This window comes from Neomonachus schauinslandi, chromosome 3 (genome assembly GCF_002201575.2).
Source record: "Neomonachus schauinslandi chromosome 3, ASM220157v2, whole genome shotgun sequence".
NCBI lineage: Eukaryota > Metazoa > Chordata > Mammalia > Carnivora > Phocidae > Neomonachus > Neomonachus schauinslandi.
Window position 1 is genome coordinate 23,653,519 of NC_058405.1, and position 13,458 is coordinate 23,666,976.

The window sequence follows — 13,458 nt, forward strand, 5'->3', positions numbered from 1 at the left end:
AAATGAATACATACTTATTCAATTTGCTCTAGATTTAGCTGTGTTGCATTCAGCAGGAAGTTGTCACAGAGAAATGAAGCTGCAGGATACACAGATGGCCCTGCTTCTTGTAGGAACAGAAATCTGTATCCATCCATGGCAGCAGATCAGCAGTTTCTTCTAATTATTTTCTTGAAAATTTCTAAATTACTTATTTTCCATCTAGAAAAGAAAGATGAGTTCATATTTATCTTAAACTGTTGGCATTATATTAACTGGATTGCTTTGAAGCATAATTATTATTCTATTGATATAATAAAATCACTAACATCATTTAATTCATTTTATTCTCATATGAATCCTGCAAGGTAGTTAGGAAAGGTTTTATTATAAATATTGATATTTTAGGAAGCTGACCCAGGAAGATTAAATCATTTAGCCAACATTATTCAACTTATTAATTGCAAGCCAAGAATTAAAAACTAATCATTTGATTATAAAATTATGGTATTTTACTATAGTTACCATTAATGGTGGAATATCACGTGCTGAAATATGACTAAAATAAGCTTAATATTGATTAAAATAAATCAACTAAAAAACTTTGGTTTAATGAAAAAATGGTCCAGTATTTCATCAATACCATGATGATTTATAATTTTTCTTTCCTTTTTTGGCTTTATAGAATTGAAGGTGTAAAAAAATATTAAAGCAGTAAAGAAACAGAAGAGAGAGAGAGAAATCACAACTTATCTTTACTTCGTCCATAAGATAAACTTCCATTAGCTAGCTAACATTACCTTGAAAATGTGATTATGACCTTTTTGACTAAACAGAAGAGTTGAAGCTATACTGTAAAAATAAGAATAAGAAATAATTTGGCACTGTAAAGTCTTGGAGCTTCAAGAATATATAATAGGAAGGCAATTTGATTCTTAATTTTCTTTTTAATATTATTTTTTTTTTATTTTAGAGGTAGAGAACATGGGGGGCTGTGGAGGGGCAGAGGGAGAGAGAATCTCAAGCAGACTCCCTACTGAATGTAGAGCCCTATGCGTGGGGCTTGACCTCAACACCCCAAGATATTGACCTGAGCCAAAATCAAGATTTGGGGACGTTTAACCAACTAAGCCACCCAGGTGCCCCAAGGCAATTTGATTCTAATTGTTACATAGGATAAGCTGAGACAGGAAATTCTCAGTTACACCTTTATGCCTAAGCTTTTGTTTCTTGAAAATATCCAATTTATGACTTAACGAGAAGATATACTTGCTTTAAAGGTCTACACGATTTTGCATATTGTAACATTTATGACTATCATATCTTTCCCTTATTCCATCATTTTGAAGTTCTCAGACCTTTCTTCTAAGCTCAGTTCATATTTTGAAAACACTTTTCCAATTTATTCCCCAAACCACCAGTGCAATACTTTCTCCTTCTTGATGTATTTTTTGTGTTCTATACCTATCTCCTATAATGGACATTGTGGTTGAATGCTTATTAGTAGTAGTATTATTATCATATACTTTCTACTCCCATTGTGTATCACCAATGCAATTCTAAGTTCCAGGTAATTTTGGCTCTCTATCCTTCCTGCCTTTGCCACTTCGACAGTGAGTAGAACTGTATCACTTTGGACAGAGAAAAGAGAGAAATAATAAATGTTTTACTTTATCACTGAATCATTATTTCAATTAACCCTGAATCTCATCTTACCTCTGTATTTTCTCTTTTGCCTTCATGGGTTTTCAGTTATACTCAGGCCAAAGCATCATAAAAAGTAAACACTTACTATGTTCCAGGGACTATTCTTAGAACCTACATTACAAATTAATTCATTAATTCACAACATCTCTATGAAGTGAGGAACACTTATTCCCATTACTGCAATGAGGAACTGAGGGATAGAAAGGTTCTACCCTTGCTCAAAGACATAGAACTATTAAGTAAGTGGCAGGGTAAGGATTCCAATTAAGGCAGTTTGGTGAAATATTCAAAGTCTTGAATAATATGACATATTGCTTCCGTTAGCTCACATTTTACTCTGTATTTGTGTCTATGCCCCCTTCAGTTCTTATAGTGCAGGGGATTTTTTTTTGTTGGTCTTTATTGTTCTGTGCATTTCTACCATTCACATCATGCTTGGAAACATAATCAAGCAAAACTATTGTTATGGGTAAAATGAGACCTGTTCTTTCTGCAAGTGAAAAATTACAAAGTAATGATTACTAGTAGAATGCTTCAGTAAAAAAGAAAACCATTCCCTGAAGAAACTCAAGATTATTTTGTTTGTTTCTATCTGCTCCCTTCCCCAGGGGCATTGGGCCTAAACATTCTCTAGGGGTTCCCATCAGAGTTGGAAAGATCTTAGTTTACAGGAAATAATATTTGAATAGCCTGTTGGTCAACTATGGGCCCCAGCCAAAACACTTGATAATGTATTATTCAATTTAAAAAGCATTAGTATGTGATAACTATGTATTGAATGTCATGCTATGGGGTCTAAATAAAGTTCCTTTCAGTATTTTCTTTTCCTAATCTATAGGAGGTTATTTGGGAAATCTTGTTAAAGATTGGCCTGAAGCAATATTCAGATACAACTCAATGTCTCACAAAAATCTGTTAGAGCTATGGACTTTTGAATTATTCCTCTATAAGTAATATCAGACACAATAGTTTTAATGGTTGGCTGGTTCAATGGGTTTGATTTTTAGGATTGGAAAGAATATGGAAGAGAAGGGAGTATAAACATTTGTGAGAAAAGAGAACCCAGTTGAATATTCAAATACATGTTTTGCTATAAATACAGTTAATTCTAGTTCTAAAATTTAGTTGCTGATTTTGTTGATGACTAATCTTTTTGCTTAAGGCTTAAAACTATTTTTCCTGACTGTGAGAATACTATGAATTGAAGACTTAAACCGTTACTAGCATAAATGTTTTCTTTTCCCCATTGAACTCTTTATCACAGGAAATGTTAATTCTTTTTACCTGAGGCATTACTTAGTAATTAAAGAAAAGTGGTTTCCTAATGCTAATTTCTGTAATAAAAAGGAAATGTATGAACCATTAAATTGAAAACTGTAGTGATAATAAAATGTACATTTCACACGTCTCACCTAGAATAATGGTTTTCCTGCTTTTTAAAATAGAATACTAAAAAGAAGTTATGGCTTTTTCATTTTATTTTCTCATACAATATTTATTCCATGAAAAGACTAAATATGCAAATCGCTTGCTTTATTTTTTTTAATTTTGTGAGCTTCCTTTTTTTCTTTAGAACTTTTTAAATTTCCACATACATATTTCATATGTATTTTGTTAGATTTATGCTTAAGTATTTCATTTTTTTAATTTCTTTTTTTTTTTTTTTTTAATTTATAGCAAGAATTACAACCAAACACTACTTATTGGGCCAGAGACCCTGGTGGTGTTGGTGAAAGTCTTGCCCCTCATGTAGCACACTGTCTACACTTGTGAGTTCATCTGCCAACCAGTGGCCTGAACTCAAGCTTTAAAAATGTGCTGTATTTATTTTTTGTGGCAATATGAGTGGTGCTGTATTTTTAATTTCAACATCAACATCAACTTACTTAGTGATAACATATAAGAAAGCAATTCATTTTTTAAACATACACTTTGTATCCTGCAATATTGCTACTATTGCTTTATTTGTTCCAGGGTATTTTTGTTGTTTGAGATTTTCTGCACAGATTGTTGTCATCTCTGAACAAAGACAATTTCATTTCCTCCTTCCAAATCTGTTTTGTTTTTAGGATAAAAGTTTTATTCCTTTTCTTGTCTAATTGTATTAACTAGGACATCCAGTAAGATTTTTTTTTAAAACAGACTTATGTATTTCTTTTAGAAAGTGGAGGGAAGGGCAGCAAGAGATGGAGAGAGTCTTAAGCAGACTCTGCACTGAGTGCAGAGGCTGAAATGGGGCTCAATCTCATGACACTGAGATCACAACCTGAGCTGAAACCAGGAGTCAGACACTTAACCCACCATGCCACCCAGGTGCCCCGCCAATAAGATCTTAAAAAAAAAAAGAGCAATGAGTGAACATCTTTGTGTTGTTACCGATATTCATTAGAAAGCTTCCAGTTTCTCTGGACTCCGGGAAGCAAACTGAGAGTTACAGAAGGGAGGACGGTGGGGATATGGGTTAACCAGGGGATGGGTATTAAGGAGGACATGTGTTGTGATGAGCACTGGGTGTTAGGCGCAACTAATGAATCGTTGACCACTACATCAAAAACTAATTATGTACTATATGTTGGCTAACTGAATATAATAAATACATATACATAAAAGAAAGCTTCCAGTTTCTCAAGTTAAATATGATGTTAGTTATAGAGGAATATTTTTTTTTGGAGATGTTATCAACAAACTGAGGAAGTGTCAAACTCCACTGCTCAAGTTCTCTATTGTTAGTTTGATGATAGTTTTATTATAAATACAGGTTGGAATTTGGCAAATGCATATATTGATATGATCATATGATTTTTTCATAACAATAAAAACAAAACATCATGAATACTATCAACAGTTACAACAATATTAATTAAATAGTTAACATGTTTTGAAACTGGGTTAGGCCCACTCACATGGCCCATTTTAATTAATCATATCATTAAACCAATGTTTCAGATATTATTATCATCTACTTTTTAGAGATGGTGAAATTTAAGTTCATAGATGTTAAGTATCTTGTTCAAGAGTCACAAAGCAGGTAAGTGGTGCAATTGTTTATGAATTCAGAGATCCAATTTTAGAAGAAACTTCTAGTCACTATACTATTCAAATTTGCATATTTCTGAACACCTCATTCACAAGTATTTTTTAAATGTTTTATTTACTGTGTATTTGTTGATATCCTAGAAATCAGGAGGCAATTATGTTATTATCATTTTATAAAAAGTTCATGGAATCTTCAATAGCTATTCAACAATCTAAAGTGAATAAAAGGAAGAGGTTCTTCATGAGCAGCAAATCTACCTTAGCTGATGTCATGTATCAAAGTCACACCATCACTGTCATCATCAAAACCACCACCAGCATCTGTTGGCCATTTGGATGTCTTCTTTGGAAAAATGTCTGTTCATGTCTTCTGCCCATTTTTTGATTGGATTATTTGTTCTTTGGGTGTTGAGTTTGATAAATTCTTTATAGGTTTTGGATACTAGCCCTTTATCTGACGGGGGGAAATCGGAGGGGGAGATGAACCATGAGAGACTATGGACTCTGAGAAACAAACTGAGGGTTCTAGAGGGGAGGGGTTGGGGGGATGGATTAGCCTGGTGATGGGTATTAAAGAGGGCACATACTGCATGGAGCACTGGGTGTTATATGTAAACAATGAATCATGGAACACTACATCAAAAACTAATGATGTAATGTATGGTGATTAACATAACATAATAAGATAAAATTAAAAAAAAAACAAAACACCACCAGCACCACTACTACTCTGTAAGCCTAAAAGTTCCTTAAAAATTAAGCTCATGAATACTTTGTTATCCACCCTTTTTAATAAGCAAGAGACTGTGAGTGTCTAAATTGATGGTTCATAGTATGATACACTCATTAATTAAACTGTGTACTTGCTTTGTTAAGAAACAAATAGAAAATATTGCCTCAGGTAGCAAATAAAATAGTGATTCTCACATTTCACAGGAGAGTTTGATATTTGTCTTTATTGTCACTTGATTCTGAGAGATGTTTTTGAAATTTATATTTTTCTTCTTTTGGAACATTAGGAGAAACAAGATTATGGAGGAATAGAAGAGAAAGACAAATTCTTTATTATTATGGCTCAACATAATTGGAAACCAATTTTGGAAAGATAATTTCATTAAGACAACTCTATATAGATGGGTAAGTCTATATGGGTTACAATAATATATTGTCTCAGCATTAACATGAACATTGTTAACAAATGTTCATTTCTTTTTTCTTTTCTTTTCTTTTCTTTTCTTTCTTTCTTTCTTTCTTTCTTTCTTTCTTCTTTCTTTCTTTCTTTCTTTTGAGAGAGTGCACAAGTGAAGTAGAAGGGCAGAGTGAGAGGGAGAGAGAAAATCTTAAGCAGGCTCCACAAGCAGCACTTGGGGCTCAATCCCATGACCCTGAGATCACGACCTGAGCTGAAATCAAGAGTTGGACGTTTAACCAACTGAGCCATCCCGGCACTCCAAGTGTTATTTTCATAATTAAAAATTATATATTAATTTTATACTTTAACTCATGCTTCCCTTAAATACTAAATAGAAGTAAACAGATAAATAGCATGATTATGTGATTTGTAATTGGATCGTATCTCCCCATTCCCATCCTCTAGTGCTATTTCTAGTATCTCCTCTTTCTTGCTAGATGGTTTCAGGTAGCTGGTCTTGGAATAAACTGTTGCTTAGGGCATAGATGGCCATGTGTGACATAGCTCTGCGAAAACCTTTTAACACACCTGACAAAGGTGTAGAGCTTTAGTGATACTAGTGGAGTGTAATGGCATGTGCTGAATTTGTGTTGTCATGGAGAGTCCTGGCAACAAAGGACATGGTGTGGCTATGAGGTGAGGAGGTACAGTTGGACTTAAATAAGAGTATATAAGAGTACTTGTTCCATAGACTCCAGAACAACAGCTCAGAGAGATTTTGTAGCACACAGGTTGGGGAATAAAGGCCTGATAATTAGTAATTGATAGGAATAACAGTGATATCTGGGTCACTTTTGGTAGTTTTATACAATTAACTAATTCATTATGATAATTGAAAATTACCATAAGCAAAGCCTGAGAATATAGCAGATAATAGATATTTATTAAACATTAAGGGTCCCATTTTCCCATGTTTTACTGAAAAATAATAGTTACAGTAACATCAACAACAACTACAAAATTACAAAGTATGCTTTTCACTAGAAATTTATTTATAGGGGCGCCTGGGTGGCTCAGTGGTTAAGCGTCTGCCTTCAGCTCAGGTCATGAACCCAGGGTCCTGGGATCGAGCCCCGCATCGGACTCCCTGCTCAGCAGGAAGCCGACTTCTCCCTCTCCCACTCCCCCCTGCTTGTGTTTCCTCTCTCGCTGTTGTCTCTCTCTGTCAAATAAATAAATCTTTAAAAAAAAAAGAAATTTATTTATAGATTCATGTGAAGTATTCTAAGATCTAGGAGTCACAAATCTGAACATCTCTACAATAACTATACCCTACAAATGTTTTTATTGTAAACTATTTGTATTGATGCAGAGTTCTTTGGGTTCCTGAGTTGTCAGCAGATTATCTGCAGAGCCAGTGACTAGGTCCAAACTTTATTAAAAAAAAAAAGTCTCATCACTTATTTTGCAAAACTTTGTCTGTCAAACTATTTATATGAAGTCATGTTGTAAAGATAATGCTTCATTTCAAACAATGTTGCAGCCCATGGGATTTTACAGGTCATTTTCAAGGAATGTATACTTTTCATCATCCCACACTATAATATGCAACATAATTTCCCTTTGAGAAGAATTAATGAAAACATATTTTGACATTATGATTACGGACATCTGTCTTTGTTTACATTCATCTAAGCTTAATGCAGAAAATGTCAAAGAAAGAATGTAGAGTGAAAATTGTGTATCTTTCAGTTTTACTTTCATTGCTTAGCACAAAGGGATAAAAACAGCATTGTGCTTCTTGTGTGGTAAGAGTTTTGCTAATGTATGTATAAAGTAAACAAAGCTGAAAGGAAATATTTTATTGCTCCATTCAGGACCATGTGGATTTTTGTTGCTGTTGTTTTTATTTGTTGTTGTTGTTATTATTGTTTAAAGAATACTTAATTTGAAATGTCTGGAACTTCACAAAAATTTGGATTTGTACCAACACAAAACTTTGTTTTAAAACATACTATAATTTTGCTTATTCTCTTGCCAAGCAAAAGAAGTTACACATGTTTGGATATCCCTGGAAAAGCCAGAGAACTGAAAATAAGGAGGAAACTTATTTTGTTTAAACTATTTTAATATTTTTCCCTTTACAATATAACAAAAATAAATTTAAAAATATATATTTTTGGTGATTAAACCTAACTACACATTATCTAATTTTATTCAAATTAAAATTTAATACTCTTTCAACCAAGACTACTTATAATACTGGGGATGTCCTTTTATTAATAGTATAGATGGATCCCAGCATTCACACTTTGTTTTAATCAGACATAATGATCCAATAATTGTTTTCTTATATATATGCTTCGAAAATCAGATTCTTTTTAATTGGCTCTTTTTTTCTAGAAAATCCAAAATTTACAGCATAACATAGAATTTACATTATTTATATTTTAATCTAGAAGATGCAACCAAACTGTGTTTTCAAACATGTATTCTTATTAATTTGCAAACCTTTCTTTTTCATAAATTTCAATGACAAAACTTTCATAGGTTAAAATAATGGTAAATACAGAGGAGGTAATTTTTGAACTCTTGTATTGAAATTTGATCAAATCTTCAAGATGGCTATGTTAACATTTCATTCAATAATTGGTCTTAATTTGAATAAACAGGTTTTTTTAAATTTTAGAAATAATTGATTGATGTTCTCCTGTGCAAAATAAGACATAAACTCTTTTACACCACACCCACTCACGCATTTTCCCCTTATTTAACCTGCCAGTATTGTTTGCCACAGAGTAAAGTCAACGCTTGTTTATGTTTCTGTGTCTATCCATAAACATATGGTTAAGAGCTGAGAAATGTTGATCAGTGCTAAGAGCAGACAGCAGCATCAGCCTCACCTGACAGGTTTTCAGTTGGGGTATATCCTTAAAATTTGAATCAAAGTCTACATTTTGACAAGATTTTCCTGGTGCACTTTTGAAGATTCTGACCAGTAAATCTTTACCGAGACTTGAGATACTGGATATCTAAAAATATCTCAAATGATGCCAGTGCCACGACACTCTGACCATCCTTTGTAGCAAGAATGTCAGGAACCATGGTTATATTTCTTTCATTTGTACAACAAATGAAATAACATCTGTGTTTCCTACAGTTAACATTATCTCTTTTTTTATTTTTTAAATAAATAGCTAAATTTATTCACCCTTTTACTTTGACAGAACTCAACATTCCCTATATAGTCAAACGTACCAAATAATAGATTTTTTTCCTTCACTTTAGAGAAAGGACACTTGCAGTTCCACATCTGTCCTCCTGCTCTGATGTAGAATGACTGATCTCTACTTTAGGTGCTATAGTTCTGGGTCACCCTTTATTAGTATGGTGGCCTGAACTACAGATTTGTGGGACCCAGTGTGAAATAAATGTATAGGACCCTCTTTGCTTTATTTTTTATTTACTTTTTTTTTAAAGATTTTATTTATTTATTTGACACAGAACCAGAGAGAGAGAGAGACAGAGCAAGCACAAGCAGGGAGAATGGCAGGCAGGGGAGAAGCAGGTTCTCTGCTGAGCAAGGAGCCCGATGTGGGGCTCGATCCCAGGACCCTGGGATCATGACCTGAGCCGAAGGCAGCCGCTTAACCAATTGAGCCACCCAGGTGCCCCAGGACTCTCTTTGTTTTAATACATTTTTGAGCAGTTTTAAATTCACAGCAAAACTGATCAGAAAGTGGAGAGAATTCTTAGACAACCACTGTTCCCATTATACAGTGCCTCCTCCGAATGGTATATCCCCCACCAGAATAGTGCATTTGTTACAATTAATGAACCTTTTGGATACATTATTATCACTCAGAGTCCATAATTTATATTAGGTATCGTTCTTACTGTTGTATATTCTCTGGGTTTGGACTAATGTATAATGGCATGTATCTGTCATTATCCTAGCATAAAGAATTGTTTCAATGCTCTAAAAATCCTCTGTGCTCCATGAATTCATCCCTCTCCCCATACTCCAATCCCTGGAAAGCACTGGTCTTTATTGTCTCTATAATTTTGCCTTTTCTAGAATGTCGTATAGCTGGAATCTTATAAAATCTCAAAAATAAAATTATTCTGGTTCTAATAGAACAATACTTTCTCTCATTATTATCATTAAGATTATATGAACATTATTTTTCTGTTTATTATAATGCTCACATATCATTAAGTGTTTTTAATGAAATAATCTGAAATGACCATTTAAACCACTTTATTCTATTAACTATATAGGATTCATAGGGAAATATTCAAAATTCTTGCCCAATCAAGATAGACACTGACCCTAAACAAGCTGTGGGTAGATCTAGTACATACATCTCTGTGTTCAACATTAAAAAATGAGGCAGCATAATGAATTAGGGGTAAATTAAAAGAGAATGCTTTCAAGAGTGGTCTTGGAACACTGAAATATATGCATTAGTAAAGAGTCAAGGAGACTGAAATAAAAAACTCAGATGTGCATTTCTTGGAAACCCATATATTGTAAGTTTACTGTGAGTGTAGTCCATATTTCTTCTGGACTCCATACCTTAACCGTGAGAACAATTTATGCACCTGTGGCACTCAATATTAATTTGCTGATAAATGATGTAATTGTTAATACATTTATAAAGTGAAAATAAAATAATCACATACAGCTAAATGCTATAATAAAAATATTATATTTCTTTTTTGATTTTTTTCCTTTTGAGAAAAATTTAAACCTATATTATGTAACCAAAAAAAAAAAAACATTATTTTTCTCATTTTCATCCTTTAGGCAATTTTTACAATAAAGCAAATGGAAAGTTTCTAAATGGCTGAAATTGTCTATTCAATTCTGCTATGACCAAATGAATTAAACAAAAAATGCCATCACAGTCTATTGAACATGAAAATATATTACTGTATTTTAGCTCTACATTATTTCACAGTATATATTTCTATCTGCTTCATAGTTTAAGCAGATGTAAATGATATAATGGCATATAAATTATCATACCAAATATATTCCTATTATTACTTAATGCAAGTGTTCCTCAATTTAATCTTTTTTAGGCTTTGTAAAACAAAGAAATACATTTAACTGTTTAAGTAAGAGGAACATTTGTTAATATGATGTACTTTTTCTGGAGAATTAAGAGCTGTTGTTTTTTGTTTAGTAACTATTACCTGGTGTGGCATGAATAAACACATTTGAGATTTAATGTTTATTCTTGCAGTGGCTTAATAAAGATAATTTAAAAATACATACTGATGTTCTTTATATAATAGGACTTTGTGTGTTTATCTTAACTGAATCATTGGCATATGGAAATGAATATGCTTCATTCTCATAGTAGCTCTCATAAGTCCACTAATTCTTTTGCTAGCGGTCTTTTCATAGCTCTCCCTCACATATCTCACTTAACAGATAGCTTCTCAAGAGTCTGACAAAATTACATCATCACTGATAATTGTAATTAATGACATAGTTCTGAAATGTGGGGCAGACAGATTTATTGACATATAATAAGTAAAATTTTTGACATTTTGATGTGCAGAACAATAATTTACAAATAAATATTTGGTCATAGACACACACAGAAATATTCTATACTAAATGTCAGTCTGTTTAGCAACCATGTCAAATATATTGCAGTGAGAGGTGATATGGCTAATAGAAAGAATCCAATTTAATTTTGAAATATGTTCACAGAAAATTTATAGTATTCACCACACTAATCTCTAATCCATAAGAGGAAAATATATAATCAAAGTCAAACTGCCAACCAAAACCTGGAGCAAATGATACTGTAAAATTTAATAAATCCTTAAAATCAGTGCAAAGCTTAGGAGTAATTAGCTACCACCATTACTTTTATTTTTGGTTCTATCTGAGGCAAATTCCTGAGAATGGCTCCTATTTTCCTTAAAAATATGAACTGAAACACCTTCTCAGTTACCTTCTAATGCCAGTGAATTAATCAAAACAAGGAATCACACAATGCTAGCACAGCATGAATAAATACTTGTAATGCATGTTGCCCCCTTGAATCTTGGAGGCAGGGTTGATTGTTGCACATACAATGATGCTCACGCTTCCTGCTGTTCCATTTGCTAGCATCCATTCATTAAACTGTGGCTGGCTACCTTGTTGCCTTCTCTACATCATTTAATGTTATATCATTAATTAACTGATATATGTACATACCCCCTCCTTATCATATTGTGCTTCCTAAATGCAGCTCCATGTGAGAAATTGTTTTTAAATTTTTTAACAACTTAGTCATAAGGAAATTTTGTTCCCATATAGGAGATTATTTTGTTCACTCTGTTAGAAATAATAAAGTCATATTCCACCCTTTTATTTTCCTTCCATAAGCAGAATATATTTTATCCTGATATTTATTATTTATTTTTATTTGCATGCTATTATTGGTCTCAAATTGAAAAAGCAACAAAAAAATAAAACAAGTAAACAAATACAAATACCATTATGTTGCCTATCATCAATTGAGCTTGTTGTGTAATTTACTTTGATTAATTCTCTACGTACCCCATTCTTAGAATCTATCAACCTTTTGTGCTAAATGTGTTACAATAGGAAACTTTGCAACCTTAATAATATTTCATTTTTCTCAACTTAAAACCGGAGTAATAACAGTTAGTTAATAGGATTTGTATGGATTATTAATAAAATAATATGTAATCCATAGCACAAAAGGAACACTCAACATATTAATCATCCTTAGAAGTTCCAAGGCATATTAAGAATTTGAAGGGCGCCTGGGTGGCTCAGTTAGTTAAGTGACTGCCTTTGGCTCAGGTCATGATCCTGGAGTCCCTGGATCGAGTCCCGCATCGGGCTCCCTGCTCGGCAGGGAGTCTGTTTCTCCCTCTGACCCTCCCCCCTCTCTCTCATTCTCTCTCTCTCAAATAAATAAATAAAATCTTAAAAAAAAAAAAGAAGTTGAAAAGTATAGACTTCCTTCAATAATTCTTTGGAGAACTGGTTTCTTGGTACGTTTTAATCCATGTTTTTTGAAGTTGCAGGTGATATAAATTTATAGCACATACAGACACTCCTGAGTGTTCAATAAATTTGAATTCAAATCCCATTATGTTTTCCAATCAGGCTGTGGCAATAGCACTCCAAACACACATTTCTTACGATTCTTTGCTATTGATTATTAAAATCTTTATTTCAAATGACTTTATCTATGTATTCGATTTATGGTACTAGAGGAAACTTTATAGAAGCAGTTTCCCAATGAGTTTTTTAAGAAATAAATTTTAGGCACTAAATAGTATGTTTTAGCATTAGGGAAGTTCTGTTGTAGTATAAACCAAAGAAAAAAATGGCAAATGTCACTTAAGATAGGATGCCAAGTTCATAAGTGGAAAATATTGTATATCTCAAATATATAGTCAAGGTAAAGAATCAAAAAAGGGCTTGGGGCACCTGGGTGGCTCAGTCGTTAAGCATCTGCCTTCGGCTCAGGTCATGATCCCAGGGTCCTGGGATCGAGTCCCACATCGGGCTCCCTGCTCTGCGGGAAGCCTGCTTCTCCCCTTCCCACTCCCCCTGCTTG

The 13,458-nt window shown here is 33.2% G+C and overlaps 1 non-coding gene across 1 annotated transcript; it reads right to left on the reverse strand.

Annotated features, from left to right (window-relative positions):
- Window positions 1-3,355: 3,355 nt before the first annotated feature.
- Window positions 3,356-3,508, reverse strand: LOC123324470. The gene has a single exon (XR_006539835.1). It is a non-coding gene; the product is annotated as a small nucleolar RNA SNORA62/SNORA6 family (small nucleolar RNA).
- Window positions 3,509-13,458: the final 9,950 nt, after the last annotated feature.